Here is a 27,452-nt window from a genome sequence, read left to right as displayed (position 1 = left end):
GGTACGTGGTGGTGCCACGAAGCCGTAAGCATTATTGGGCATGTCCCAAAAATCGGGCGTCCGGAAAATCAGCCGTTGACTCTACAGTGGCAACTCCTCCAGCCGATGACACGGCGTAGAAGACAACTCGTTACGATTCCTTTTTTTTACTCGAGCCAGCATTAGGTTAACTCGTTACCTTTCTATAAAATGACAGCTAATTTTCACTGATAGAAGCAGAAATTGCCTGAGTTTTCCCTGAGCATTCCTGTTTTCCCTGAGAATTTCCGGTTTTTCCGGTTTTCCCGGTCGGTAGACACCCTGCCTCAGCCTTAAGGGATATGAGCCATTGAGAAGGTCACATTTCTTCTTAAACCACCCGACTAGACGCCACGTTTCTGTACGTTGTATGTGTGATTACAATATATGTACGTCCTCAACGCTTCACTTTGCTGAGTGCCTGTAACCTCTACATTGCGAGAGGGAAAATCCATTGCATTTCTTGCTTGCTTACGGATAACACTTTTTCTACCATTGGACCGGACGACGCGTTTCTTTTTTCTTTTTCTTTTTCAAGGCCATCGCGGGTATGAGCCACTTAAGGCTTTCGCCATAATAATCCCAACATCGTCATTTGACGACAAGTAAATTCGTTATAACACCTACCGCATATGGCATTTAGTCAAGCATGATTGACTCCTACGACACGTGCGGAGCTCTCTTGTAATCGCAGCGCTCGCGTCACCGTTTCACCGAGTGGGCGGAGCGTCGTATGTAGAAAACACACCGCTTTCGTGCATCGCATTGATTTTAGTTGCTATTATACTTTTTCGACTACCTTCAGAAGTATCACTCACGAAAAGCGATGACAGAGCGAGAATGCCGCCGTGTCGCATAGCCACTCTTCAATGTTGTTGAAAACGAAGGAAAAAAGTAAACTACGCACCTGCATCAGCTCATACGGAAAACAAAGTGTCATTCATTTGAGTAGCTCCGCAGGGGCTTACACAACATACAGCGTAAAATTTGGTGACAGGACGGAAGGATTATATGGGTTTCTTGAGAGAGAGAGAGAGAGAGAGAGAGAGAGAGAGAGAGAGAGAGAGAGAGAGAGAGAGGAAGCTAGTGAGATGGAAGTGTGACGTAAGAAAACTAAAACAGCGAGTGAGGGGGGAAGCGAGAACACGCGTTTCCGCTCTTACGCAGACAGCACACGCCCACCTTTCTGACGTGCACTGTGTCAGCGTATGAAGCGATGGACCAGATGCTTCTACTTAAGGCTAATGACGATTACCTGTCGTCAGGACTGTGAGGAAAAGGGAGGAGGATTTATTGAGAGCTTTAAGCAGCAGCGTCAACGGGAGCTTCGCAGCCCACGAAGAGAGAGTAAAGAACTATATGAAATATGCAAAGACCGCGAAGAAAGGCACGTCATTGGGTCGCGCGCCATTAGCCCGGGCGCAAGTCCTCGTTCCAGTGAGCGCACCGAGAAGAGGTAACGAACGTCGGTTCCAGGGATTGCGCGGACGGCAAAATATACGGCAAAGGGCGCAGGTTGCCGGGACTCCACATGTCAAGACCGGTGTAATTAACAGGATGGTTGTTTCTAGTTGCTCTTTAAGTTGAGAAAATATGTTTAAGTTCCTCGGCACGCTTTTCTTGTTTAGCTTAGAGCAGAACGGGGCGGCGCTGTCTGAGGTTGAAAGCTTTTAAATGCTATTGTTTGTCCCACGAGCTTTCGACGGTGACAGCGGCGTTGCTATAAACGTCATGTCGAATGCGACTACACATATGGTAACATCACTTTGTTTTTCTTCGTTGGGGTAGCTTAGCGGGATTGGATTGGATTGGAGACAACTTTATTTATGGGAAACGAAGCTCGCAACTGGGGGCAGCAGAAGGCCAGGGGTTGCACTCACAAAGCTTTTCATTCGTAAGTGCCGTCCGACGTTACAAATAGCTGACAGCTGCTCTTACGAACAGTTCTGGCACGAGAACTGGGTAAGCACTGCAGCAGGCAGGGACCGGATAAACGACGGAGAGGTGAATTAGCCGCTTGGGAAGGCGTAAAGCTGAAACAAAGGTATAAATGCACGAAATGCTTCTACGTGTTTTCCAGCCTTTCCTGTCGCATTACCGATTCAAACGTTTCAAGGCGCAAGACGATTCCTCAGGGGATTGCGTTCTTTTAAGTCTTCTTACACGTCCACACACAGTTGAGGGTGGCTTTTTCACGAGGCTAAGACGCTGTAAGCGCGATTCGCATGCATTTGTGGCACATTTGGCATCAACTCTCTCATTATTTTTTTCAATAATAATTCGAACTTCATTCCTTTATAAGACGCGGCAGGAAAAATGCAAAATTAGCAGCACTCCTTCTGGCTGCTGGCTGACAGAACTGAGATTTGCGTTAAGCATTGCAATAAAGAACGTGAAAACGCATTGGTACACAGGCTGGACTTTCTTTTCAGAAACGTGTCTTCGAAAACGCCATTGAAGTTGTCTTTTTTATGCGATGAAGTAGTAACTCGGCCCTGGAAATACAATCTCATTTATCTTGACTGTATTCGCTTCCTTCTTCTACTTCTTTCTTTATTTTCTCTTTTCTTTGTGTGAGAACGTACTAAAGCACCACGCGAAGGACTACGATGTTATCGAACACGCTGAATCATGAGCCGGGGGTGTAATAGTGAACTGTCCAAGCTAACGCGGTGTGCAGTAAAAGCACGACGCTTTATGTGCAGCGCACTTATCAGATCAGCAAGCTCGTCGAAATAGAATCGCGCCATTGTAAAAGGCTTATTCAACGCTGTCTCCACTGTCTCCTTCCCCGTGTGGTCCGTTTCGAAACGTAGAAACGTATTTTTGTCTAGGTAGTTTAGTCAAGGACGTTTTTTTTATGTACAGTAGTTGAGGGGGAAAGAGATAGGAAGAACTAATGCAAGTGGTTTTACACTGTTAAAAATGTCGAATGGAACATGCTTGACTCCCACTTCACTATTGTCCGCAGATGTGGGCCATGCAGTCGCAGTGTTTGGGTGTATCTTATGTACGACGGTAATGTAGTCGACACCACCTCGCGCTGTATATATAGCCCATTCGTCCTGCTCCGTTCTTGAAGTAAACCTAAATACGAGCATGACAAGCACTTACCATCGCAGCAGCTGCCTTGCGTGGCCTGATGCGTTTGTTCACTGCTAGTAAAGATGCGATGAACGAAGCAGACAGCGAATTGCACAAACAACATACAGCATAAACAATAGTAATAGGAATGCGTTGCACTAACAACATAAGCAATAGTAATGCAACGGGCCTCGGATTCGGACTTATTCTTGGCGGTCGTCCAAGCCAATTTCAGTATATCAATGTCAGTGAACGTCGCCATCGAAATCCCATAGCGCGATTCTTTATTGCGCTCACTATAGAGACGGTCACTTCCGCTTCCTTTTATGGCCCGAACACTCTGCACTTTTTTTGTGGCCACTAACACGCGGCGCCTATAACAACTGATTATAAGGATATTTTCTGTGCGCCTTTCTCATGTACATTTATGCACGTAGGACGTATAATAAACCTCCTATACAGAAACAAGGCATCTCTGTCAAGCAAGACATGGTAGTTTCCTGATAGCCTTAACGCACAAGTTAGAGCTTCAAGGCTCTACTACGCTTGATGGAGGGAAAGAAAAAAGAGAGAGAGAGAGAGAGAGAGAGAGAGAGAGAGAGAGAGAGAGAGAGAGAGAGAGACCCGTGGCGTGCGGCGAAGCCGAGGAGAAATGTTGCATGCACTTTAAGAGTTCTGTGCAGAAGGAACTGAGCGACGGCTTAACCGGGCATGTTGAGCGCAATTACTTTGCCAACAAATCTTAGCAAGTCATCCTGTTAATTGCAACAATGTGCCCACTTTGGAACTTACTTGTTAGGAATGACTACCCTTTCATAACAAGGTGGCAAGCACGTTACAACAAAAGAAAAAAAGAAGAAGAGAATCACAGCACTTCTCCCTAAAAAAAACAAGAAAAGAACCCTCGCTTATATTTGCCTATAATGCGAAGCAGTGGCGCGACAGCCGGCACAACGCTACGCAGAGTAAGGTATAATTAAAAGAAATCGCGTAGTTCTGCGTGCCAAAATAACGATCTGATTATGAGACACGCCATGGTGGGAGACACTGGATTGGTCTTGACCACTCTGGGTTCTTTGACGTGCTCTTAAATCTTAGCAGACGAGTGTCTTTGCATTTAGACCTCCCCGCAAGCCACGACCTCGAGCTCAGCAGCGCAACACCATTGCCACTGGGCTATACCGCGGCGGGTACAGTTTGTGAACAGTAAACCTTGCACTGTTTCGTGCGGTCCGCACATACTCAGTGACCCTAGTGCGAGTCGCCTTCTTTTAGGTGGCGCTCCCCGGTGTAGAAGAAACAGTAGTGATGATGATGATGACGACGAACCTTGACGAGACGACTCTTTCTTCTTATTCTTCTTTCCTACCCAGCCTTTCATCCGTTGCCACTGGCTTCGTTCACCTTACTTCACATCGGCGCTGGTTTATGGACAAGCTGCAGAGCATGGTGGTATCTAATCATTTTTGACGATCATTAAACAAGAGACCAATCACAGTATTGTCCAGGCGCAGTATTTTTCCTTTCTTTTTTTTCTGGCTGGAACATCGGCGGAGTGGCTGAGAGTTAGGATTTTCGACTGACAATCTGCGAGCTCGGAGTTCGTATCATTGCGAGGCGTTAGCCCCGTTTACATGAATGCGACAGTGGCGCATCGCATTTCCAAGCGCATTTGGGAAAGGCGATGCGACGCCGTTTACATGTAGCGCCTTAACTCTCGCGAGAACGTAGCGCCACATGGTGTCGTATAAGGGAAGTGCAACCGACTTCCGGTGTAACTGGTTTCCGGTAGTAGGCCGAGTGCACGTTGGCGGTTGAGTGCCGAGAAATAGACAGCTTTAGTTTAGCGTACGCACCTTTATAGCGTACGCTATACGCTATAGTGTAGCGGACTCAAAGCCGCGCACGTGTTTTGCAGCTTTAGTTGGCCTGCGAGATCTTCTGATCTCAGAGGCCATATGCCGTCGTTGCGGCTATTTTCCGACTCTAGCGATAGGTGGCGCCGACATCTCGAATGTTTCTTTCGTTAGGCTTCGACTCGTTCGAAACGAGAAGCGATCTCGAAAACACCACAAGGGTATCCATAATACTTTGTCGTCGAAGCGGCCTGAGACTAAGCGAAAGCAGTTTACGCAATCATTTGCTGCGAACGAAGTGCATTTTACAAAAGAAACGCCAAATTCAATTCGAAGCGGGCAGCCGGGACCGCCGCCATGTTGATGGCTAATTCCTTCCCATCATTCTTAATGCGACGATCCTGCGTTTACATGCTCCGCGAGAGTCGACTCGCGCCCGTAAATCTACCCTCGCCTGGCGCATTAATGCGATGCGCCTTCCTAGCGCATTACTGCTGTTTACATGAGTGTGATGCGCTAGAAATGCGATGCGATGCGACGCTGTCGCATTCATGTAAACGCGGCTGTTGATACATTATGAAACTAAAAATCTGGCAGAGCATTTGGCCGGTGGACACCGGCGGGCCTCAAAGCAACTAGCGGAGAAGTTCGAAAGGGCTGCTTAAGGCCGATCCACACGACGGACCAAATTGCTCTTTTGGACCGCAGTCCGCGCATCACATGATAGGACGTCACCAGTTCGTGCGGACCACCGTTGGCCCGCGCAAGACCGCGGCCCTCGCGGTCCAGCAAATCGCCCAGGCTCTTACCGCTTCTGTTTTGGCGGCGGAGCGCATGCAAATCGCAGCGATTTTGGCGTAGCCAATGAATGTTGTCCAGCAACAGAGCGTCTTCAGCCAAATCCAATGTAGTTTTCAGCTCAGCAAAAGGCAGTCGCTTCATGTCCGCCGTTCGGCCTACACGCGCGTGCAGCAGATATATTTTTTAAACACCATGTCCTCTTGGAGTGACGAGGAGGTTTTTTTATTTTGTATCCCTCGTTGAGCAGTTCCCGGCTTTGTGGGACTCGAGTCGGAATGATTACAATGATAACACTGTGGCCGAGAGTGTAGCTGGTTAGTCTGCTTTGCCGTCTGCTATGGCGGTCCGCCGTGCGGGTGTGCTCTGCGCCGGACCGGACCGCGGCGGGCCGTGACGTCACATCACGTGACCGATTGGCCCACAGACTTGGTCCATCGTGTGGATCGGCCTTTAGCGGCATTCACTCGACAGGACGGAATGCCGTTTCATTCGGTGGGTGAGCATGACGTAGCTCAGTGCCGTCGAACCAAGCCGTATACACGAGCGAGCCGCAGACGAACTACTAGCGGCGCGATTCGTGGCGGCTCTGCCACGTCACGTTCGTCTGCGGACTGAATTGTCCATCCGTTTCGTCGTGTGAATTCAGCTTTACAGGCACCATCGCGGTAAAGAACAGCGTTCACATGGTGCTGCATCGACTTGACGCCTTCCCCAAGTCGCACGTGCGCGTTTGTGCACACTTTGCTACAGGCTGGGAACGGCAGCGTTGACATGTGACCCAAGGACTGCTCGATTTTCAGTGGTGACGTCACTTCCTATTCGTGGACAGTTGGAGGCAAGATGTTCGGGCCAGCTGCGCGCTTTCCTGCGGTCATGATTACGTCGCACCGGCATGCGTTGTTTCGGTGCACGTTGTGCGTCATTTTCGCTATGCTAACGTACAGTGCAAGGGCATCTGTAAAACGTGCGGCGTCAGTTGTGACCATCTGATACGCGTGCTCCGTGCCGATGCCTCAAATACTATGGCGCAAGTCACACGAGCCCGCGCGTTCTCTCTTCAAGGACAAAAGCGCCGCCATGAACGGGTACATCGAATAGTGCGAAACGACCCCGAAGTCACCAGCTTCACGGTGTGGGCCGCACCTCGCAACTTTTATTTTTTCGGTAAGTGAAGCACAGTTTGGGGCGTTATTTAAACACGTCATGCCAGTTCATCCCGACCATTTTCTTCTAGACCATACGAGATTTCGTCGTATGCTCGACTTCGTCATGTCATTTCATTGCCTTGATATATAGCTGCACTGTTGACCCCTTTTCATGACAGCGTTTCCCTTAGCGGCCATTTTCAGCAGCCGCTTGTGCCTAATACAATGTGGTGGCAGCGGATTTTCTTCGCAACACATATATTTGTAGCGTGAATGATGATGTCAAGAACAGCGTACCGTGCTTGCGTTTTCCTGGCTCGAAAAGTTGCATGGCTTGTGCTGCAAGCCTAACTAGGCCGTATTTTGCTCGCCTTATTGGGAATCAGGCCTCATCAGGGCTCAATTACAGATTATTCTGAATACAGTTGGCATATTTTCGCTGCACGTGTTATCGCTGCAGAATCAGCGGAGCTCGCGAGGTGCGCAAAGTGGCATGCAGTCACCACTTTCACCGTTCGCGTTCTTTATTAGTAAATATACCTGGTTCATGAGAATTTTTCATCATGTGCACAATGAGGCTTTGGCATGGATGTTTTCTTTTTTTTTTAATTTGTGCACGCGACCGGACGCTTGCCAAAAAGTAAAGCTTTCAGAACTGAGCGCACTCCCAACGGCGCTCACTTGCTGCTATGCACATATTCCCACCGAAATATTGCCACGCAACAACGATGTCAGAAAATATCACCATCAAGTCTGTCCTAGAAATCGTCTGCGTAATGTCAAAACTTACTTTTCTGGCTGGAAGTCATTTGGAAGAAGAAAAATGAAAATAAAAGAGTTCTCGCTGAAGATATCACTGCAGGAATTTCTTAATTGTGTGACCATCCTAAAAGCTCACTTTGCAGGTTATTATTAGCCGACCTTTTTCACTGTGGTGACTCAGAGAGTATTTTGGAGTGTTAGATTGCAGTCACCATTCGGCATTTCGTTTGGTTAGAAATCCGGCTCACTGAAGCAAGGCTGACCAGACAGAGGGACTCAAGTATTGACAAAACGACTACGCAAACATTATGGTGTCGACGAGATTCATCAGCAGCTAGACTCCTGAATAAATAAACGCGATCTCGCGTTGCAGCAAAGAGGTTTAATGCAGTTTAGGTAAGTGCACATTTCTCTAACATAAACCGTAGAGATCCAAGTTGCGGGGTTACTTAAGCTGTTTACATAACATAGGTTTATATAACCCTACCTAAGAGGAATGGTACTGCAGTTGGAAATATCGACGATGCTTTCGCGCCAACATTGCGGTACCGATAAGGCGATTAAACCCCTCTCGTTCGTGTTTGAGCTTTTTGTGTGTGGTTTTACACGTGCAATGTGAACGTTCTTTTGATTGCTCTCGGATTAGTCCATTTAGCCCATATCTTCCGATTGCGTTACGTGCAGTATATCTGTTTGCGTAACGATAGTAAGAGAGAGAGAGAGAGAAAGAACGTTCCTTTTGCACCAAATGCCTGTGTGCGGCGTGCACTTTATTGTTAGAAAACAAACCTAAATAACATAAAAAAAAGAAATGAGCTAGCCTAGACTGCTCATCACCGAAGACATGATTAACTACCGTTTCGTTGGCATCCAAGCGACCTGCGTAACCATAAAACAAAGGCCTAATCACATGTCGTTCCTAGCGTAAATTTGCCTCCCATATAGGAAATATTGCGAGGCACTACCCGTCTTCCGCAGCAGCAGTTAACGCAGCACGCTCTGTGTCTGCGGTGCTCGCTTTGCGAGGAGACACTCGACCTAACGGCGCTCCTTCACTGTATATATGCGTATATCGTTGGAGGAGCTCTCCGGGTTCTTTCATTCCTTTGTTATTTTGCGCGACGATACGCTCCCTAGGGTATCCAGAACCGTCGTCCTCCAACCGTGTGATGAGTGTCCGGGTCAGGCTGTGCGGGCGACGCTATCATCAGCAGTGCAAGTGCCCCTAAGTTAGCGGGAGCCTGTTTACACTGGAGGGACAAATCGACCGCAGAGGCAACAGAAGCAAGAGACGCGGCGGTGTGGCTCTTGCAGTGGCGTTGCCGCAAATCACTGCTCGCGAGGCAAGCTCAGAAGGTCTCGACGGTTGTGCTGTTTCTACTTTTCTTGCCCCGAATCGGCCTCGATGTGTCGCCTTGCACGTTTCTAAGAGCCACTACGTCCAGGACTATAGCGGCAGCGCAGCGATGCGGGGCACAGTTAGGAGGCAGGAGGATAATGGGGAAAGAGAAGCTGCTTTCCCCGCTCGCTCACCATTCGCGTCGTCTCTCTAGCGCGTGTTGACTTAAGGCGAGGCCCGCCGGGCCCGCGCTGAATTGGCAGTGGCGTGCCAAGAGCCGGCTCCGCCGCGCGCTCTCGCCGACGAAATGAGCTCGCCGCCTCGTCGTACATAGCAAACAAACGGGAAGAGTCTCCGACGCTTCGCCGCATTTTCGTGTCGCACCGTTTGTTCTCGTCATTTGTGCTTGTTTTTTTTCTTTCTACGGGAGAACTCCGCCTGACATCTCGCGCTGCCCCTCCTGGATTTCGTCTGTCCCTCTCTGCACCCCAGTCTATGCCCTTTCCATTCCTGCCTGCCTGCCTGCCTCGTTGTTCATGCAGCGTGCCTTTTTGTATTACAAGTGCGAAAGGCACGCAAACGAGTACACGTGTGTGTGCGCACGCGCGGCGTATACGAAATGCAGGCCAAGGTTCTTTGTTCTTCCTGACACATCTGTTCTCGCCAGTTTCGTGAGGTGCGAAAGCGAATGCCGCTTCTTGGTCGCATTTCGGCACATGTCCTGGGTGCGAGACGCGCGTGCCTTATTGTATAAGTAGGTCGGCGAGGAAGTTGTCGCGGGTTATCCTTGACTCCGGTCTTTGTTGTGCGCGTGAGGATGCGGTAGCACGTGCGTTGTCGGTAGAGTCGTGTTTGAATATTTTCACGGCTATTGACGGCGAAGAAGCACGAACACTGCTAGAAAGAGTAAGTAAATAATCGAACGCTTTCGTATACTAACTTGTGCCCGGAAAGAAAATCAAGACTACCCAGACGGCTCTAAGCAAGAGTGCGAAGCACTGTATGCAACACTGATCGCGTCGCACGTGCAGCCTGATCAGACACGGCTGTCTCGCAATCTAATAGGTGTCCACATTACGAAAGTTTGGCTGCAGAGAATGCGCTTTGCGCCGAGGGATAACACTACAGCGATAATTTCGTGAAGACGGTCACCGCCAAGAAAAAGAAAAAAAGCTATGTGCATGTGACAATATACTTCTTCTATACCGAAGCAACTCGATAATAATGCTGGGGGAAGTTCCTAAGAAATACTAATGGCATTAAATTATTGATTAGCTCAAGCTGGCTTTGTCACATCCCCGTTTCGAAGGAGATGTCAGTATAAATCGCCATCATAATTACGGGCTGCGAGAACTGGCGGAACGAACGGCCGCAATGTCGTTCACGTTGTTCTTATCGCATGCGTGGCGCCAGTGTTCACTCGTCCTGGCTTTGTCGTCAGCTGCCCCGTCACAAACCCGCAGTTTCTGCGCGGACCATGCCGACCAATGTCGACCGGTATCGTGATTAAGGGCGCTTTCTCTAAACGCAGGTACGAGCGTGAAATATTATGGTGTACACACAGAGCCCGTACTAGGCAGGCGCATACGGCACGCCTGTGCTCGGGGGCGATGGAAGGACAACGTCGCACTGCCGTTCGAGCGGAAAAATCCGTGCGGTGGCAGGACTGGACGCGCAACAACGCTCGACCGAAACTATGTTGTGCAGTCGCGCGGCGGCGACGGCCGGAAGATTAAGAGGGATTAGGGGCAGAACAACAAACAAAAGCAAACGGGGATTTGGGGATACAAAAGACACACAATAACACAGGCAGAGAAACACTGCGCCCAATGAGTGTATCGCACGAGGTCGACGCCTGCTGCACGCGAAAGAGAGAAAGGCGCCCGCAAATGAAATTGATGGCGCACACGTCGGCGCGCACAAGCGCGTTAACATCGCCCGGAAGCATTGAGGCACACTGTTGGAAAAAATGCATGCGTCGTATATACAAAGAATAACACCGGCGCAGCATTTCGAGATTACTCGGCGTAAATGAAATTGCGGGGTTGAACGTCCCGAACCTGCACAGTTCATTTACGAGGGACGCCACATTGATGTGGCTCCTGGTTAACTTTGAGCACCTGGGCTTCTTCGACGTGCGCGTAAATGTAGGTGCACGAGCGTTTTCGCATTTTATCTCCGTCGAAACGCGGCCGGCAATCGAACCGGCGACCTCGTGCTCAGCAGCAGGGCACCGTAACCGCTGAATCAACCAAGGAGGTCAATACCTTTATACAACCCCTTTGAAAATACGGGATACGATCCAAAGAATGGACTGGACTAAATTTCAGTCTGTCATGGAAGAACACTGCGAAGCCAATCTGTCTTTCGACGTGAAAGAGGCAATCAAGAGCGCAGTGCAAGACACTTTGCGCACTTTCACATGCTCTTCGAAACTGACGGACTTTGATGTGGAACTAGAATGACTTCGAGCAATCCGATGACGGGCTGAACGAAGGTACCGACGCGCCAAGGCAATGAGCGATTTACGGACCGCCAGACGCACGCAAAAGAAGATCCAGCGCTGGTTAGACAAGCTCGAATCGCAACATTGGACTGCTTTCTGTGAGTCGCTAGATCTACACAAGCCTTTATCGCAACTATGGAAAACGGTACGAAGTCTCCGGACACCCCCCGTACAGCGGTTCCCATTCAAGGCACTCTCTCAAAAGAGACTGGAGAGTGACGTGGCAGAGGAGTTCTGCGTCAGATTATCCGGCATCTTGCCAGGACTCCTCGCCACCACCTAGCGTCTCTACCAGCGGACAGACCACGTACCTCTTTCAGTCAAACGATAACTGCACGTGGTGAATCATTGCCAGCTTGTTTCACTCCTCCATTGTGCCTCAGTCAGCCAAAAGTTAACCTGACAATACCTGGCATCACGAAAAAAAAAAAGATTGATCTATCATCACCAGCCCTTAAACAGCTCACGTTGCTACTTTTCTGCGAGAACTACCGTTACTATACGCATATATACACTGATTGATCTGTCCTGAGCTGTGGAAATCGTGATACCAGCAAAAGCCATCAATTTAAGACGACTCACGTGACAACATCGATGGCAGCAGAGCTCGCAGCGCTCCTTACCACCCTTCATCACATTGGTGATGAACCGCCGCACAAGTGGACGATCTTCTGTGATTCGAAGGCTGCACTGCAGTCTCTACTGCCACCTTTACGACGCGGATCACGAACTCAGCCAGCTGGACGACTTACCACTTTTGTAAGAAGGAATTCTACACCATTGACCGCACCTAGCGTCACAGAAGAAGGCCGTGCAAGCGCTATTGCGCTTCTTGCGACCGACCGGCCTTTGTGTACGTCTCTAACTGGAACGCCCTTCCTGTGTGCGTCTCTGTGTCTGCATTTTTAAAGTCATTTCCCTCTCTGTCCTCATTCTAATCCCCATCTCCCAACCCCAGTGCAGGGTAGCAAACCGGGGACTAGGTAATATCTGGTTAATCTCCCTGCCTTTCCTCTTGATCTCTCTCTCTCTTTCTCTCTTTGAAGAACACACACACACACACGCACACGCACGCACACACACACACACACACACACACGCACGCACGCACGCACGCACACGCACACACGCACACACACAAACACACACACACACACACACACACACACGTGTGCGTGTGTGTGCGTGTGTGTGTGTGTGTGCGTGTGTGTGTGTGTGTGATGCGTGCGTGCGTGCACACGCGCGCGGTTGAAGTGCATTGCGTACTAGCCTCGTAGCGTTTCTTTTGAGGTGTGAGGTGTTTTGTCTTCCCAATGAGGTAATTTTACGACGTAATTTTGAGCACAATAATTGATGTAGTATCTTTTTAGCGGGTGTGTTTGTATGTCGATATGATGTTTGAGCTTCAACACTTGCTAGATGATACTATATTGGACACTTTGAATACCTGTGTTTGTGTTTAATATCCCTCCCCCCCCCCCAAAAAAAAAAAGAAAGACAGCCTAGAGGTAAGGATTTCAGGCAAAATGAGCCTGACCATTGCCGTTAGGTGATAAATTAAACGCTATTTAGCAAAATCTTTCCTGGTGCTAACAACTTTTCATTTCTTCAGTGCCAAATGTGTGATTTGTCTGTTGATTTTGTGACACCAGTTATGGAATGGAATGTGCATAACTTGAGAGTAGGTGCTGCTCCTGAGCCACAGATAACTATTGGCGCTTTTTGTGGGCTGATCGTTTTTGTTATTATATGCAGAATAAATCATTGTCAGTAAAACAAATTTCCAACGAAATATTAACACTATAGGAAAGGTGTATTGGAGTCAGAAGGACGAAGGTGTGGCAGATCCCTCTACCATTGCCATGATGACTGAACCGGCACAGTGGCGGCGATGACGCGTGCAGACACTATAGCGATATGACGTCTTCGAGCACTCTCGGCACTAAACTCGATGGTGCGACCATAGCCTCCGAGATCGCATGGGCGCAGGTGCTCCGTAGCAATCTCTGAGTCCATAGTGCGACATTCAGGGGAATGCGTTAAAGGCACCTCGCTAACACATAGCACTACGTACTTAAAATCCATTTGTCCAGCTTGCAGCGTTGACGAGGACTCATATAATTTAGTTTGTATTTGTAGTCGCTTTACAACCTGAAGGTTTGTACTGAGGAGCGCTTTAAAAGCGTGACACGACATGCGGTTTCCGCTGCGAGACGTTCTTGGACCGTGGCAATGTCCGTAATCTCTAATGCGCCCCCCATTAAAGCGTGTATAGCATGCCTTTGGGATAAAGAGCTCAATGGGACTTGTAAATAACCTTCGTGTTGCGCATATTACGCGCGTCTTTGCGTTAGCGTGTGCGCGCGCTTTGTTTTTGTTTTCATCCCGCTCGCTTTCTTTCATCCCTCATTATCTCACCTGGAGCGTAAGCATGTCAGGCCTGTTACTATAGGCGATTCTCTCCAGATATCATTAAACTTGCTCTCCCTCTGTCTCTGTCGATGGTGCGAAAGACGTCTTCCTGACAGTGCACAAGCGCACTTAAAACAGCAGACGTGCTCTATACTGGCGATCGATCGGGACGCTGTAGTACAGCGCTGCCGGGTGTACAATGCTTTCCGCACGCGCGATCCCGTCTTTGCGCTTATTTTTACACGCCACGTGCCAGTCGGTTTCGTTTTTGGAACTAACGTTCTCGCAAATTAAACTCCCCTCCCGACGTCCATAGGTATGGCTCGCCTAACTGGAGAGCTAAAGAAAAGCAAAATATTAAAATGCGTAATATATAATTCGCGCTAACACATTTACGACGGCGCTAAAGGCAAGTTCTGCCAATTATCGACGCACGCAGCTGAGCGCTGATTCGGCGTAACGAAGTTGACCGCTGCAGGATCAGCCTGGTGGGCAAAAACGCTACGTGCGCAATAACGACAGCCAGGCCTATACGTCAGCAACGTGAGTGTAATAACTTGCAACGTGCCGTTTTTTTTTAAAGGAGCTCTGAAACACACCTCGGGCTCAGTGAAAACACACGGTCCCCGGACAGCATACGCTGCTGTGAACATCTAGGCTAAATTTTGCAGTCGTGCGCGGCGCGTGGAGCTCGCAAGTGGAGCGCGAAGTCGTCTTTCTCTCAACCGCTCTCTTTTCAATAGAAGCCTTTCACTCACTCGTTTATGGACGCTTTGTTTTGTAATCTGGCAGATTCCCGTACGCGGCAGCTATTGGCTATAAGTTGAAATCAATTAAGAAGGGTGTTCGAACCTGTGCGCTTTTTCCCACTGTTACTGTGTATATTTATTGGCGCAGTTTGATAAACAAGCTGAAGTAAGCGAAAATGTGGCTTCCGGTTTTCAATACGCTTTCGAATCCCGATAATGATTACGTACTTGCGGAAGAAGGCGACTGTCGTCTGCTCGCGCTCGGCCGCGGCTGCCCGCGTTAGGAATTAAACTTTGGCCACCCTGCTTATCGGTGTCGTAGCCGTCGGGTCTCGCCAATTTCGACTATAGTTTTGAACATTCAACTAGCCTCGAAACACGCCGGACAACACACAATGCTTGCTGCAGCGCGCGCCCACACCTGGCCGCTCCTGGTCAGACGCCTTGCGGCAGACTTCGCTTCGCAAGGAACGAGCTCTTGAGAGCGCTTCAAGATGTGCAAGTTGGATACGTCTGCTTTCCGTCGATCAAGCTGCACCAGAACAGAACCGGTCCGCATCACGTAGCGCAGCCGGACAGGAGCATGTGAGCGCGAGCGAGCGCTCTGGCCCTGTCGAGCACAAAGCAGACGCTGTAGTTGCACGTCTGCTACGTAGCGTAGATACCACAGTGGTCTCTCGTCGAGTCCACTGGCTGAACGGACCATGACTCGCTGAGGATAACCGCGTTTGACACGTTTGGCTACTAACGTTTACCGCGTCTTAGGCGCCAGAATAGGAAATAGTGGCGTCCACGTGAGCATCCAAAATCAAAATTGAACTGAGCGCCACGGTGACGTTCGGTAGGCAGAACCGGCCCGCATCACGTAGCACAGCTGAACAGGAGCATGTGAGCGCGAGCGAGCGCTCTGGCCCTGTCGTGCACAAAGCAGACGCCGTTGTTGCACGTCTGCTACGTAGCGTAGATACCGCAGTGGTCTCTCGCCGAGTCCACTGGCTGAACGCACCGCGGCTCGCTGAGGATAACCGCATTTGACACATTTGGCTAATAACGTTTGCCGCGTCTTAGGCGCCAGAATAGGAAATAGTGGCGTCCACGTGAGCATCCAAAATCAAAATTGAACTGAGCGCCACGGTGACGTTCGGTAGGCAGAACCGGCCCGCATCACGTAGCACAGCTGAACAGGAGCATGTGAGCGCGAGCGAGCGCTCTGGCCCTGTCGTGCACAAAGCAGACGCCGTTGTTGCACGTCTGCTACGTAGCGTAGATACCGCAGTGGTCTCTCGCCGAGTCCACTGGCTGAACGCACCGCGGCTCGCTGAGGATAACCGCATTTGACACATTTGGCTAATAACGTTTGCCGCGTCTTAGGCGCCAGAATAGGAAATAGTGGCGTCCACGTGAGCATCCAAAATCAAAATTGAACTGAGCGCCACGGTGACGTTCGGTAGGCAGAACCGGCCCGCATCACGTAGCACAGCTGAACAGGAGCATGTGAGCGCGAGCGAGCGCTCTGGCCCTGTCGTGCACAAAGCAGACGCCGTTGTTGCACGTCTGCTACGTAGCGTAGATACCGCAGTGGTCTCTCGCCGAGTCCACTGGCTGAACGCACCGCGGCTCGCTGAGGATAACCGCATTTGACACATTTGGCTAATAACGTTTACCGCGTCTTAGGCGCCAGAATAGGAAACAGTGGCGTCCACGTGAGCATCCAAAATCAAAATTGAACTGAGCGCCACGGTGACGTTCGGTAGGCAGAACCGGCCCACATCACGTAGCACAGCTGAACAGGAGCATGTGAGCGCGAGCGAGCGCTCTGGCCCTGTCGAGCACAAAGCAGACGCCGTTGTTGCACGTCTGCTACGTAGCGTAGATACCGCAGTGGTCTCTCGCCGAGTCCACTGGCTGAACGCACCGCGGCTCGCTGAGGATAACCGCATTTGACACATTTGGCTAATAACGTTTACCGCGTCTTAGGCGCCAGAATAGGAAACAGTGGCGTCCACGTGAGCATCCAAAATCAAAATTGAACTGAGCGCCACGGTGACGTTCGGTAGGCAGAACCGGCCCACATCACGTAGCACAGCTGAACAGGAGCATGTGAGCGCGAGCGAGCGCTCTGGCCCTGTCGAGCACAAAGCAGACGCCGTTGTTGCACGTCTGCTACGTAGCGTAGATACCGCAGTGGTCTCTCGCCGAGTCCACTGGCTGAACGCACCGCGGCTCGCTGAGGATAACCGCATTTGACACATTTGGCTAATAACGTTTACCGCGTCTTAGGCGCCAGAATAGGAAACAGTGGCGTCCACGTGAGCATCCAAAATCAAAATTGAACTGAGCGCCACGGTGACGTTCGGTAGGCAGAACCGGCCCACATCACGTAGCACAGCTGAACAGGAGCATGTGAGCGCGAGCGAGCGCTCTGGCCCTGTCGAGCACAAAGCAGACGCCGTTGTTGCACGTCTGCTACGTAGCGTAGATACCGCAGTGGTCTCTCGCCGAGTCCACTGGCTGAACGCACCGCGGCTCGCTGAGGATAACCGCATTTGACACATTTGGCTAATAACGTTTACCGCGTCTTAGGCGCCAGAATAGGAAACAGTGGCGTCCACGTGAGCATCCAAAATCAAAATTGAACTGAGCGCCACGGTGACGTTCGGTAGGCAGAACCGGCCCACATCACGTAGCACAGCTGAACAGGAGCATGTGAGCGCGAGCGAGCGCTCTGGCCCTGTCGAGCACAAAGCAGACGCCGTTGTTGCACGTCTGCTACGTAGCGTAGATACCGCAGTGGTCTCTCGCCGAGTCCACTGGCTGAACGCACCGCGGCTCGCTGAGGATAACCGCATTTGACACATTTGGCTAATAACGTTTACCGCGTCTTAGGCGCCAGAATAGGAAACAGTGGCGTCCACGTGAGCATCCAAAATCAAAATTGAACTGAGCGCCACGGTGACGTTCGGTAGGCAGAACCGGCCCACATCACGTAGCACAGCTGAACAGGAGCATGTGAGCGCGAGCGAGCGCTCTGGCCCTGTCGAGCACAAAGCAGACGCCGTTGTTGCACGTCTGCTACGTAGCGTAGATACCGCAGTGGTCTCTCGCCGAGTCCACTGGCTGAACGCACCGCGGCTCGCTGAGGATAACCGCATTTGACACATTTGGCTAATAACGTTTGCCGCGTCTTAGGCGCCAGAATAGGAAATAGTGGCGTCCACGTGAGCATCCAAAATCGAGTTTGAACTGCGCGCCACGGTAACGTTCGGTAGGTGGAGCGAAGTGGGCATGCCGCGCTCCGCCGCGCCGCCTCCGCTTCTGCTGAATGCACTGAAGTACTTTTTGCGCCAGAGTACTTATGATATAGTAGCGTATTTTGGCTTCAAATGCATTTCACCGCTTCGATAAAAGGTGATTCGGAACCCCTTTAAAGCCACAATGTATAAATGAATAGACATTATTTAGACAAGGTAAGCTCCATCCCATTTTTTTTGTTCCCAGTGTCTTTTCGGACAAAAAGACTCGAAACAAAGCCCCTCCGTTTCTGTTGCACACTCCTCCTTATAGAATTTCTCGAGCGTTCAAATGCAAGAATAATAACCGCATTGCCATTACCAAAGGTACTCTAAACGAATTCATGAACGCTACGCACTGTCAAGACAAGTAAAATATGTATTCTTTCATAAAAGAATACGTTCGGATGTACCAAAAATTGTGCCAGAAATAACTGATATGAATGATTCCATGATTTCTGTCTAATAAGTAAACAAAATATCCCAAGAACTTTGGAACTATATCAGTCCGTAAGATCTTGATGAGGGCTAGTTGGTTCATATATCGGTTCGAAACTAGCAAAACAGCGAATGCCGCCGATATGAAAAACGTAAAGGCCATGAAATGAACAAGTTGAGGACAAATATTTTAATGAAACTTTGTCATTGAAGAACCTTGTTTAGATTTTTCTACATATGCAAAGGGCAGGGAAAAATCTCAATGACGCTGTCCTTCGTTCCAATGTATTGCGCAGGAGCAGCTGTCACCGTTGGTGTAATGCGAGTAATTTCAGCGAAATTACAGTCACAAAAAGCAGGAGTTCTTCAAAATATACATTAGAAATGCGAAGATACAATGGAATATACAAATGCGAAGATGCAGCTTGATAAAGAGAAAAAAAGTGTCACTGTAAACAAAGTTCACTGCATGTATGCACAAAAGCTCGAAAAAAGATATTTAAATGTACCCATGTCTCCAATAAATCTACGTATCTAAGCAAAAGTCAATGTATATAATGCGTCAAACAAGGCAAATAAATATGTTGCACAATCACCGATTGACAGATCACATTATTAGACGTTTGTGTGGAACTTTATCGAATGCTTTGGCCGAATCTACAAATACGGCGTTTTTCTTAGAGTGAGCATGAACATCGCAATGAATGTCAGTAATTAATTCGAACAGTTATGTTTCGCAAGAGAGACCATGAAGAAGCCGTGCTGATTCGCAGTGTTAGCAGATTCAGAAAATTCTGGCATTCACGCTTTCTTGTGCCGTAGAAGGGCCCGCATGTCTTCCAATCAATATTTGAATAATTTAAGTCCCTGGCCAAGAATACTGGTGCGCGTGGAAATTTGTTCTGAATGCGAGTAAAATATTCATTCAGGTATTCAAGGAATTCCTCGTGTGAATCAGGTGGGCGATAACAAATTCCAACGGCACAAGTTACACGCTGGGACAGACGCAACGCAATCCACAAAATATCCAGGCACGATACCGTAGCAACGACATACGCTTGCAAGCTTTTCCTTACGGCAGTTATTACCACGCCACCGCGTGAAGTAATGCGGTCTTTCGTAAATAATAAGAACTGGCTTCTGTCAGCCTTCAGCGGTGTCTTGGAGCAACTGCTGCGTATCTGGGCGCTTTAACAAGTACGAAAACTCGTCAGGCGCACGCTTATGGTATCTTCGACTGGTCGCCTGTATGCCCCGAAGCATAGTCGGGTAGATCGCGCGTTCCCCGAGCTCAAGGGTAGAGGACAAGCGCGCAAGCCGAACGTGCGACTCACTCTCGGAGGAGGAAATTGCCGATGCGAAACCACGTGACTACTGCCAACGTCCGATGATTCGCCTATCCAAAGCTCCCGGCGCTGCCGGAAAAACCTGTGGACGTGCCGGCGGGACGAGCGTTCGTCGAGACGCCAGCATGCAGTGGCCTAGGTTGCCAAGGTTACGGTGGGCCGTCGCCAACAGCAGCGTCGCGGCGCTGCGATGACGTTTCAGTCTCGATGACTGCTCCGACGTCAGGGCTCAGAGCGCCTCAGAGCGCTCCAAGATGGAGGAGAGCAATCGAGAAGAAGCGCTCCAAGATGGAGGAGAGCAATCGAGAAGAACCAGCCGAACGCAGGGCGCGCACCCTCTTTCAACCAGCCGAAGACAACGCCGCTCGCGAGAGCGCTCTAGAGCGCTCAGAAACGACCAGCCGAAGATAGCATTAGTTTCCAGTGCTGCTCCGTGAGCAAGAGTGACGGCGGTGGTGGATCGCTGCTGTTCGACGGAGAAGATAAGCAGCCGCTCTTTGTTTACTGCAGTTTTAGAGTGCGATCACTGTTTTTATTTTTTGTTTGATGTCGCTGCGCCTTTCGTGAGTGCTCCGACGTTTAAACTTAGATTAGATTATGGTGTTTACGTGCCAAAACCACGATCTGATTATAAGGCACGCCGTAGTAGGGGACTCCGAGAACTTGGACCACTTGGGATCCTTTAGCGAGTACCCAAATTTAAGTACATGGGCGTTTTCGCACTTAGCCCCCATCGAAATGTGCCCGCCGCGGCCGGGATTCGATCCCGCGACTTCGTGCTTGGCAGCCCAACATCTTAGGCACTGAGCAACCACGGTGGGTCGTTTAAAGTTCGTCGCCTCGTCTACAGTCCAGAAACGATAAACATTAGGCTGCTGTTAGTAATGAGACGCGATGCCCTTCTCTGAAAAAAAAAAAAAGGAATGCGAAAAGCTAAATCGGAAAATGCGTGAAGCTATGAAGCGCTCATTGTGTTTTTGGACACTTTGAACAAAGTTCTCCATGAAAAAAAAAAGCGTCCGAAAAAAAGCAAAAAAAAAAAACACGTCACGTAACCACCAATGCGTTGCACGGAATCGGCTGTTGCTCTGCCTATTCATGGCACTGAAATGCGACCTGCGGTGTATAACATTCGGTATGCTTGCCTCAGCTATTTGCATGCTGGCTGTTCAACGTGGCGTCCTAGAACATTAAAGGGACACTTAAGACAAATAGTAAGTCAAGCTAAAGTGATAGATTAGTGCTCAAGAATCTCTAAGGCGTCGATATTATCTCCAATAGAGCCTTAATAATCGAGGAATTGAGGTAAATGTAGGACATGATGAGAGATTCCCCCGGGACATTCAAGTACTTGTCCGATGACGAAAGCACTCCACAGTTAAATTCTGTCATTAGTACTCAACCATTCGTTACAAAAAACATCCTTTTATTGTATTATAAGCGCGAAATAAAATGCTACTTCTCGAGTTCTATTTCATCTTTGGAAAAAACGCTAATTGCAATTGCCCTTGACAACGACGCGTTTGGTCGAAAGGTTTCATTTTCGCTCTACTCCGCGCCGCCCGCGCTTTCGCGTTTCACTAGTTTCGTTATCGTGTAGTGCTGCGCTGGTATTGCCGGCTCGCGAAACTCGCACAAGCTGCAAGTAGCAGAGAACTCAACTTCACTGTGATGTCGCAGGATGTCCGAATGGTCTACGCCACTTGACCAAAAAGAAGCTGCAGCGGCGAATCCGCCGCTCTCTCTGTCTTTGCTCGGTACCGCCGTCTGTCGGGCGCCGTTTTACTCACCGACAACAGAAAATGGTGGTAAGGCGTATGCAACGTCACTCCTCCCCCGGTTGGGCGGCGGGAGATTTGAATTGCGAAAAAGGCATTCGGACCCTTCAGATGCAATTTTCTCGTAGCCTAAGTATTTTCTTGGCACGAAACAAGCGCTGCGAGGTTTCTAGAATCGCATTTAAGCAGTCCACGTCGACTTAGTATTTGCCTTTTGTGTCCTAGGCTTTTGACAGGGCATTCAGCCTCGTGTTGAATGCCTCTTAACATCACTTCGCGATAATGGGGGGAACCCCTGAACTTCGAAGCCCTGATGTCTGCAACTAATGCATATTCACTTTACCCCAGCTGTGTCATGCGTTGTGGTCAATCCTGAAACCTTCATGTTTCTTTGTTTTTGTTTTTTATTCTTGCTAATGGTGGTAGCGAGTGCTTGTTCTCTTTTTCTTCTTTTGCATGAAATGGGCCAACATATGTTCGTGTTGCTTCTCTGTAATTGGCTTTGCTTTGAAAATGACTTCAATGTAGCACATGGTTTACAAGAATGATTTATTGCCATGCTTTGTATTTGCTTTCAACGCAGTGTCAACGATGTCTTTTAGCTAATTAAGAAGCGCTGCATTGGCTATTCAGACTCGGGGCACTACAACAGGCGATGTAATATGCTACTTAATTCTACATTCGGGTGCGAAGGTGACACTAGTAAAAATGGTGGTGACACTAAAAAATAACGTAAGATATAAAAGCAGCATGCCCTTCTGCAGGAGACAAATCTTGAGCTTTGGCGTCTTCCGATATCTCACTTACATGCTCCCGTGAAATCATCGAAACGTTCTGCTTGTTTAACGATGGAACATGTGAAATCCATGCTGTGCAGACAGTGGTAAGATGCAAGCACAACCCTTAATTATTTGCGGAATCCTATACGTGCTATTTCTCTCAAGCTCATCGTGCTGGTGATGGCAAGCTTTACAGCCGCTGGCTTCTCACGTGGCCGCACCTTTGTACGAACCCTTCGCAGGCGCGACGGTGCTCCCTCGACCTGCTATAAATAAACATGGCATGTAAACGAAGCAAGTGTGTGCATAAAGAAAGTTGGTTCACGGGCCAACAAATGCAGCCATTAGCGGTCGGGGCGTTATAATGAAAGCGGCGTACCGGCGATGAGCTCCACTGCGTAGGCAAGCTTGTTGATGCTCATCTGCGGCAAGCACTTGGCGCGCAAGGAGACGATGTCGTCTCAGACAGCTGTGAAGCCCCCCCGGACACACGTCCTCTTGTACACTCTTGTACACACACTCTTGTACAGTGCGATTTCCTTGCGCACACTGACACCGTAGACGTAACTATCTGGGACGCGTACAAGCGGCAAATCGCACGCACACACTTCAGTCATGCCTGCAGTGGAAGCAGCCGTCTCCGGCACAAGCCCCACCTGTGGTTCCAACGGCCGCTGCTACGCGGCTTTCAGTGGCGCCCCATAGGCGCTGCGCATGGCGGATACCCATAAAGTTTCGGAATCAAAATCCATGCGCTTCGTAGATTCCGCGCCCTCCGCGAGATGCCTCGACGAGCCCGCTCGCCATCAAAACGCCCTTGAAACTTTGTGCTCGGATGGGGCTCTTTGCGTTATGTGACTCCAGGTGCATGGGCGTTGCCACGAAATCCAGCCCGAGTTCGCAATGTTCACGCCGAGATGTGAAAAAGGCATTCGATACAAAATCCAGAATGATTTCCGGCGCAGGGGGCTGTTTTGGTCGGCGGTGGATGACAGCACGAAAAAATGTCGGGAGGGAGGGGCGCTGAAGCACCATAAGCCTTGTCCCCTCCCCTGGCTACGCCCCTGGGTCTTACAACGTCGAATGTAGAAGAAGCGGGTGCAGACAAAGGACAGAAAGAGGGCCAGGAAATCTTACGAGTTTTTGTCGAAAGGTAACCTTGCTTGGAAAAAAATAACAAAAATTAGAGAAGGCAGACGGTGGACAACGAATTTAAAATGCAAAGGATGGGTTAGGCGTGCAGACACGGACACAAGGGAAGTGGACAACACGAACGCCGTGTCCACTCCTCTTCTCTTGTGTCCATGTCTGCACGCCTTACCCCTTCTTTGCATTATGGACCCTTACCAACTAGCTCAGCTTTCTGTTGCAAACGAATTCAATCCCAGTCTTAACGTTTTATTTCATTGAACGACTGCCGCTTTCCATAATGTGCTGCTCTGCAAGTTCAGACAGGCTCAGAAAGGCGGAAATGAAGTCTTGTCTTGCCTTGTATACTCAACAGTGGCGCTACCCACTGTAAGGGATTGGCCAAGAAGCAGGTGGTTTTCCGTGTGCTTAGAAGTAAAGCGAAAATAGATGTGAATAGTGGAGCGTGGGATGATAGAACTGTAATTTATAAGTGTAATGAAAACATCATTAAGATTTTGATAAAATAAGTTAACGTAAAAAATGAAATAATAGAAATTATTGATAATTTTAGAAATTCAGCAAGGTACTCTTTTCGTCTCTCCAATAAAATTGTAAACTGCAAGAAAAGCATCCTTACGGCTGGATCCCAGTGAAGTCGCGCCAAAAGAAAGAATGGTTGGCGAGGTTAGCGATAGCCCAAGTTTGGTAAATGAGTATTATAATAGTTACGCGCGCACTCTTGGTTTGGTTCTTGCGCAAAGACACTCGTCTTTTTCTAGGAAAGTGGCGCCACCTAGAGGGATCTCTGTCGTTTGGAATCGTCAAGGCGGAAATTGTTATTTGTTTGCGGGAAAAACGATATTATACACATGTTGGTTGCCGAATGCTATTGACGATGACACAGTCAGCAATTTTGTTCGCGGGACAAACGACATTATAATTTTTTTGTTGAGATGTAACGACTCGCTAAACAATGCATGCATACGGATATAACAGCCATTTCTTACTTGTAAACTGTCATTTACATTTCGGTAACTTAACCGCATCAAATTTTGTTGTAAGTGGTATTCGCATTGCATATAAACTTAGCTTTGGTTTCGTTTTGCCATTATGCGCACATATGATCATGACATCTGTACTTTACTGGAGCGCCTTTGTTTGGGCACGCCTATTGTTCTTTCTTTGGCATTTAGCAGCGAAGCAATTTGGTTAATGTACACGGGAAGTAGAAATGATAATATATACTGCACACAAGAATTCCTGCTTGTTGTAGCAATATAGCACAGCCCCATCTTCACAAACAGGGACTCACGGAGAAGAAATAGTCAAAACGCTGCCGAAGGCGCTGAGTGTGCAGATATGGTCTGCCGCTGGCTCTCAGTCGGACGAGTGAGGGCCGCCAAGTGCTTGCGCTGCACACAGCGTGCGCTGTCAAACCACAAAGTGTCCCTAGGGGTCTCTCTGCAGAAACCGATGTCGTGCGAGAAATCTCGGGAGAGACCTCGAGGCATGCCACGTCAGCGGGACATCCGAGGACGAAACGTTTCCGAAGGACGTCAGGCCTGACGAACAGACGCGCCGAGAGAGGCTGTGTTTATACGTGTACGGACATGCACGTACGCACGCACGTTGACGTGCGCGTGCGAGATATACAACGTCCAGCGGGTGGCTCTGCGTTGTCAGTGAAAATTGTGGCGCTTGTAAGGACTGGAACGGAGCTACAGTGCGCCAGATGGGAGCGTTTGCGCCGTGGTGAATCGAAAAGCACACGTGCCAAGGTCTTGCGTGTGCTGTGCGGCGCACGGCGAGCAATGACGTATTTGGCAAGGAGTGCATTTGGGCTAAATGGATCGATGGCATGTACTCGTGGCGTATGGAACACCCAGGAAACTGCAGCTCTTGGAGAATTAGGAGCAAAGTGACAACGAAAGGGGCTATAACAAGATCCGCCGCAATAGGCGTTATCGAAGAAAGAGATTACGGAATAAAGTTACCACAGGAATAGCGAACAATGAAAGGTAACAAAGCTTGAGCTTCGCTTAATATGTGATGCGTACTGTTGCAAGAAAAACGAGCGTCAATTAAGAATTAGACCATACTTGAAAGGGTTAACCCCTTCAGACGTGGTCTACACGATTGTGTACAGCAAGAGAGTGCATAAACAGCAAAAGCACTGATGAAAGTAATGATATTTAAAATTTGTCGTGTACATCTTCAAGCACTTATTGTTGTAACTGTGCTGCAGTATTGAATAACGTCCAGAATGTTTGAGCAAAATGAGTGGGAAGGTAGACAGTTGGGCGTTTTTACTCGGTGTCAGTATGTTGAATGTAGCCGGTTTACTTGTTTCATAATTCTTAAGTGGATAGATAAGGGTTTTTCAAGCTTTTGACAACACGAGATAGTTTATGTTCTCATTTTTAATCTTCCTGTAGTGAGTTTCCACATGGGGTCCACATTCTGTAAACTTGACAAAATTCAATAAACAATTGAAAATTCTTAATCTTTTCTGCCGCTACACACTTTATATGTTCCTGAAGATGCCAGAAATGTGGTGATAGCAAGTTTTCAATTAACGGGATAAAGTGGCGTCTGAAAGGGTTGAGAGCCCTATAACATTTGGAGCGAGGTGGAAAAAGTAATCGTGTGGCCGGGAAGCATATACACTAGTTTTTAAACAGCGTGCTCTGTCTATCATCCATGTACTATCAAACAAGAAGTGTGCTAGAATATGAAATAGTGAGCAGAATTAAGAGAACAAAATGAAAGAAAGAAATCAAAACAAGTCGAACAGGCCAACAATCTTGAAAGAAGGGTATATATTTCATGGACACAAGTGTTTTAACAAAACACGTCTACAAGATGTTGCTGTCAAATAAGTGAACGTTATGCTATGGTCGTTTGCCCTAGCCTTCTCGCGCAAGAAATATTGTATACTTCGATGCACTGGAATAGAAAAGGAATGTCACGTCTTGGTGGCTGCAACACATTAAAAAAAATTGAAACGGCCAGTAAGCTGCAAAAGTTATGAACGTGCTTAATGAGAGTTGGTGAAAAAAAAAAAAAGCTTTAATGAAGTTCTGATCGAGGATTACCGTGGCACGATGCCTATATTTAATAATCAGCCCACCACATTCCCTCACTGCATAGAACTCCCGCTGCGCTGTGCGTGTGTGAGGAGAGATAGAGAAAGAGAGAGTAAAAAAAAAAAAAAAGATAGGCGCGCAGAAACACAGCCCGGCGAAGACGGAGCGTCACGCGAAATTGACGTTAGGCGCGCCGCCGGTGGCCCGCTCCATCGAACGAGAGACGGCTGATGACAGGCTGGTCAGACAAAGAAAACAGCCGTACAGCTAACTCGCTGGCAAATAGGGACGACGCGAACGACGATGGGACGATGGGGCCGGGGCCGTAAGAAGCAAGCACCGGGAGGTAAATATCGTCGAGACGCGCGCGCGCAGCCAGTGTAGGGACAGACGAACGAAAGAAGCGGGGCCGTCTCGCCCGTATTGATGGTGATCGAGTGGAGGTTATCGAGGTGATGCTCGCCCCTCCGGCCCGTCTCGGCACTCGGCGCCGGACCGACGCAGGGCGACTGGCAGCACGAGCAGCTGTCGCGGTGCTCGCGCACAGCACGCCTGTTCCACGTTCTGTGTGCTACGAGAGAAGTGTTCGATGGGTTCGGGAAGAAGATATGAATTTTGTGTGGTCGCTAGGGAAATGTTTGCGGTAACGAACAGCTTCGGCTGCTGGTGAAATTAAACTGCTCGCAAAGTCAAAATGAAAAGAAAAAACAATGTGACGTTGTTTGTTACAGAGTGTGAGGCAGTGATAGCGATAGCCGGTTAGGGGTAAGGCTCGCGCCATATCGCCTGGTATCGCGGTTGCATGAGACATTCGCAGCGGCTGCGCCAGAGAGGCAAATCTGCCGCAGATAAACACGGCTATATGGCTACTCCCTCTTTTGAAATATCTTGTATCTATGTCGCCGTCATCGTGATGTTGTTTATGTTACTGT

At 49.0% G+C, this 27,452-nt stretch overlaps 2 protein-coding genes across 2 annotated transcripts in view; one reads left to right on the top strand and one right to left on the bottom strand.

The window, feature by feature from the left end:
• Nucleotides 1–27,452, bottom strand: part of LOC135915017 (serine/arginine repetitive matrix protein 1-like) — a 180,541-nt gene that overhangs the window by 28,306 nt on the left and 124,783 nt on the right. The window lies entirely within an intron of this gene.
• LOC135910143 (uncharacterized) overlaps nt 6,907–27,452 on the top strand; it is a 766,803-nt gene continuing 746,257 nt past the window's right edge. The window contains exon 1 of the mRNA XM_070531686.1: nt 6,907–6,923. The gene's annotated coding sequence lies outside the window, so the exon portion shown is untranslated. The remainder of the gene's footprint in view (nt 6,924–27,452) is intronic.

The sequence above is a fragment of the Dermacentor albipictus genome, chromosome 1 (assembly GCF_038994185.2).
Source record: "Dermacentor albipictus isolate Rhodes 1998 colony chromosome 1, USDA_Dalb.pri_finalv2, whole genome shotgun sequence".
Classification (NCBI taxonomy): Eukaryota; Metazoa; Arthropoda; class Arachnida; order Ixodida; family Ixodidae; genus Dermacentor; species Dermacentor albipictus.
This window is presented reverse-complemented; position numbering and strand designations above follow the sequence as displayed.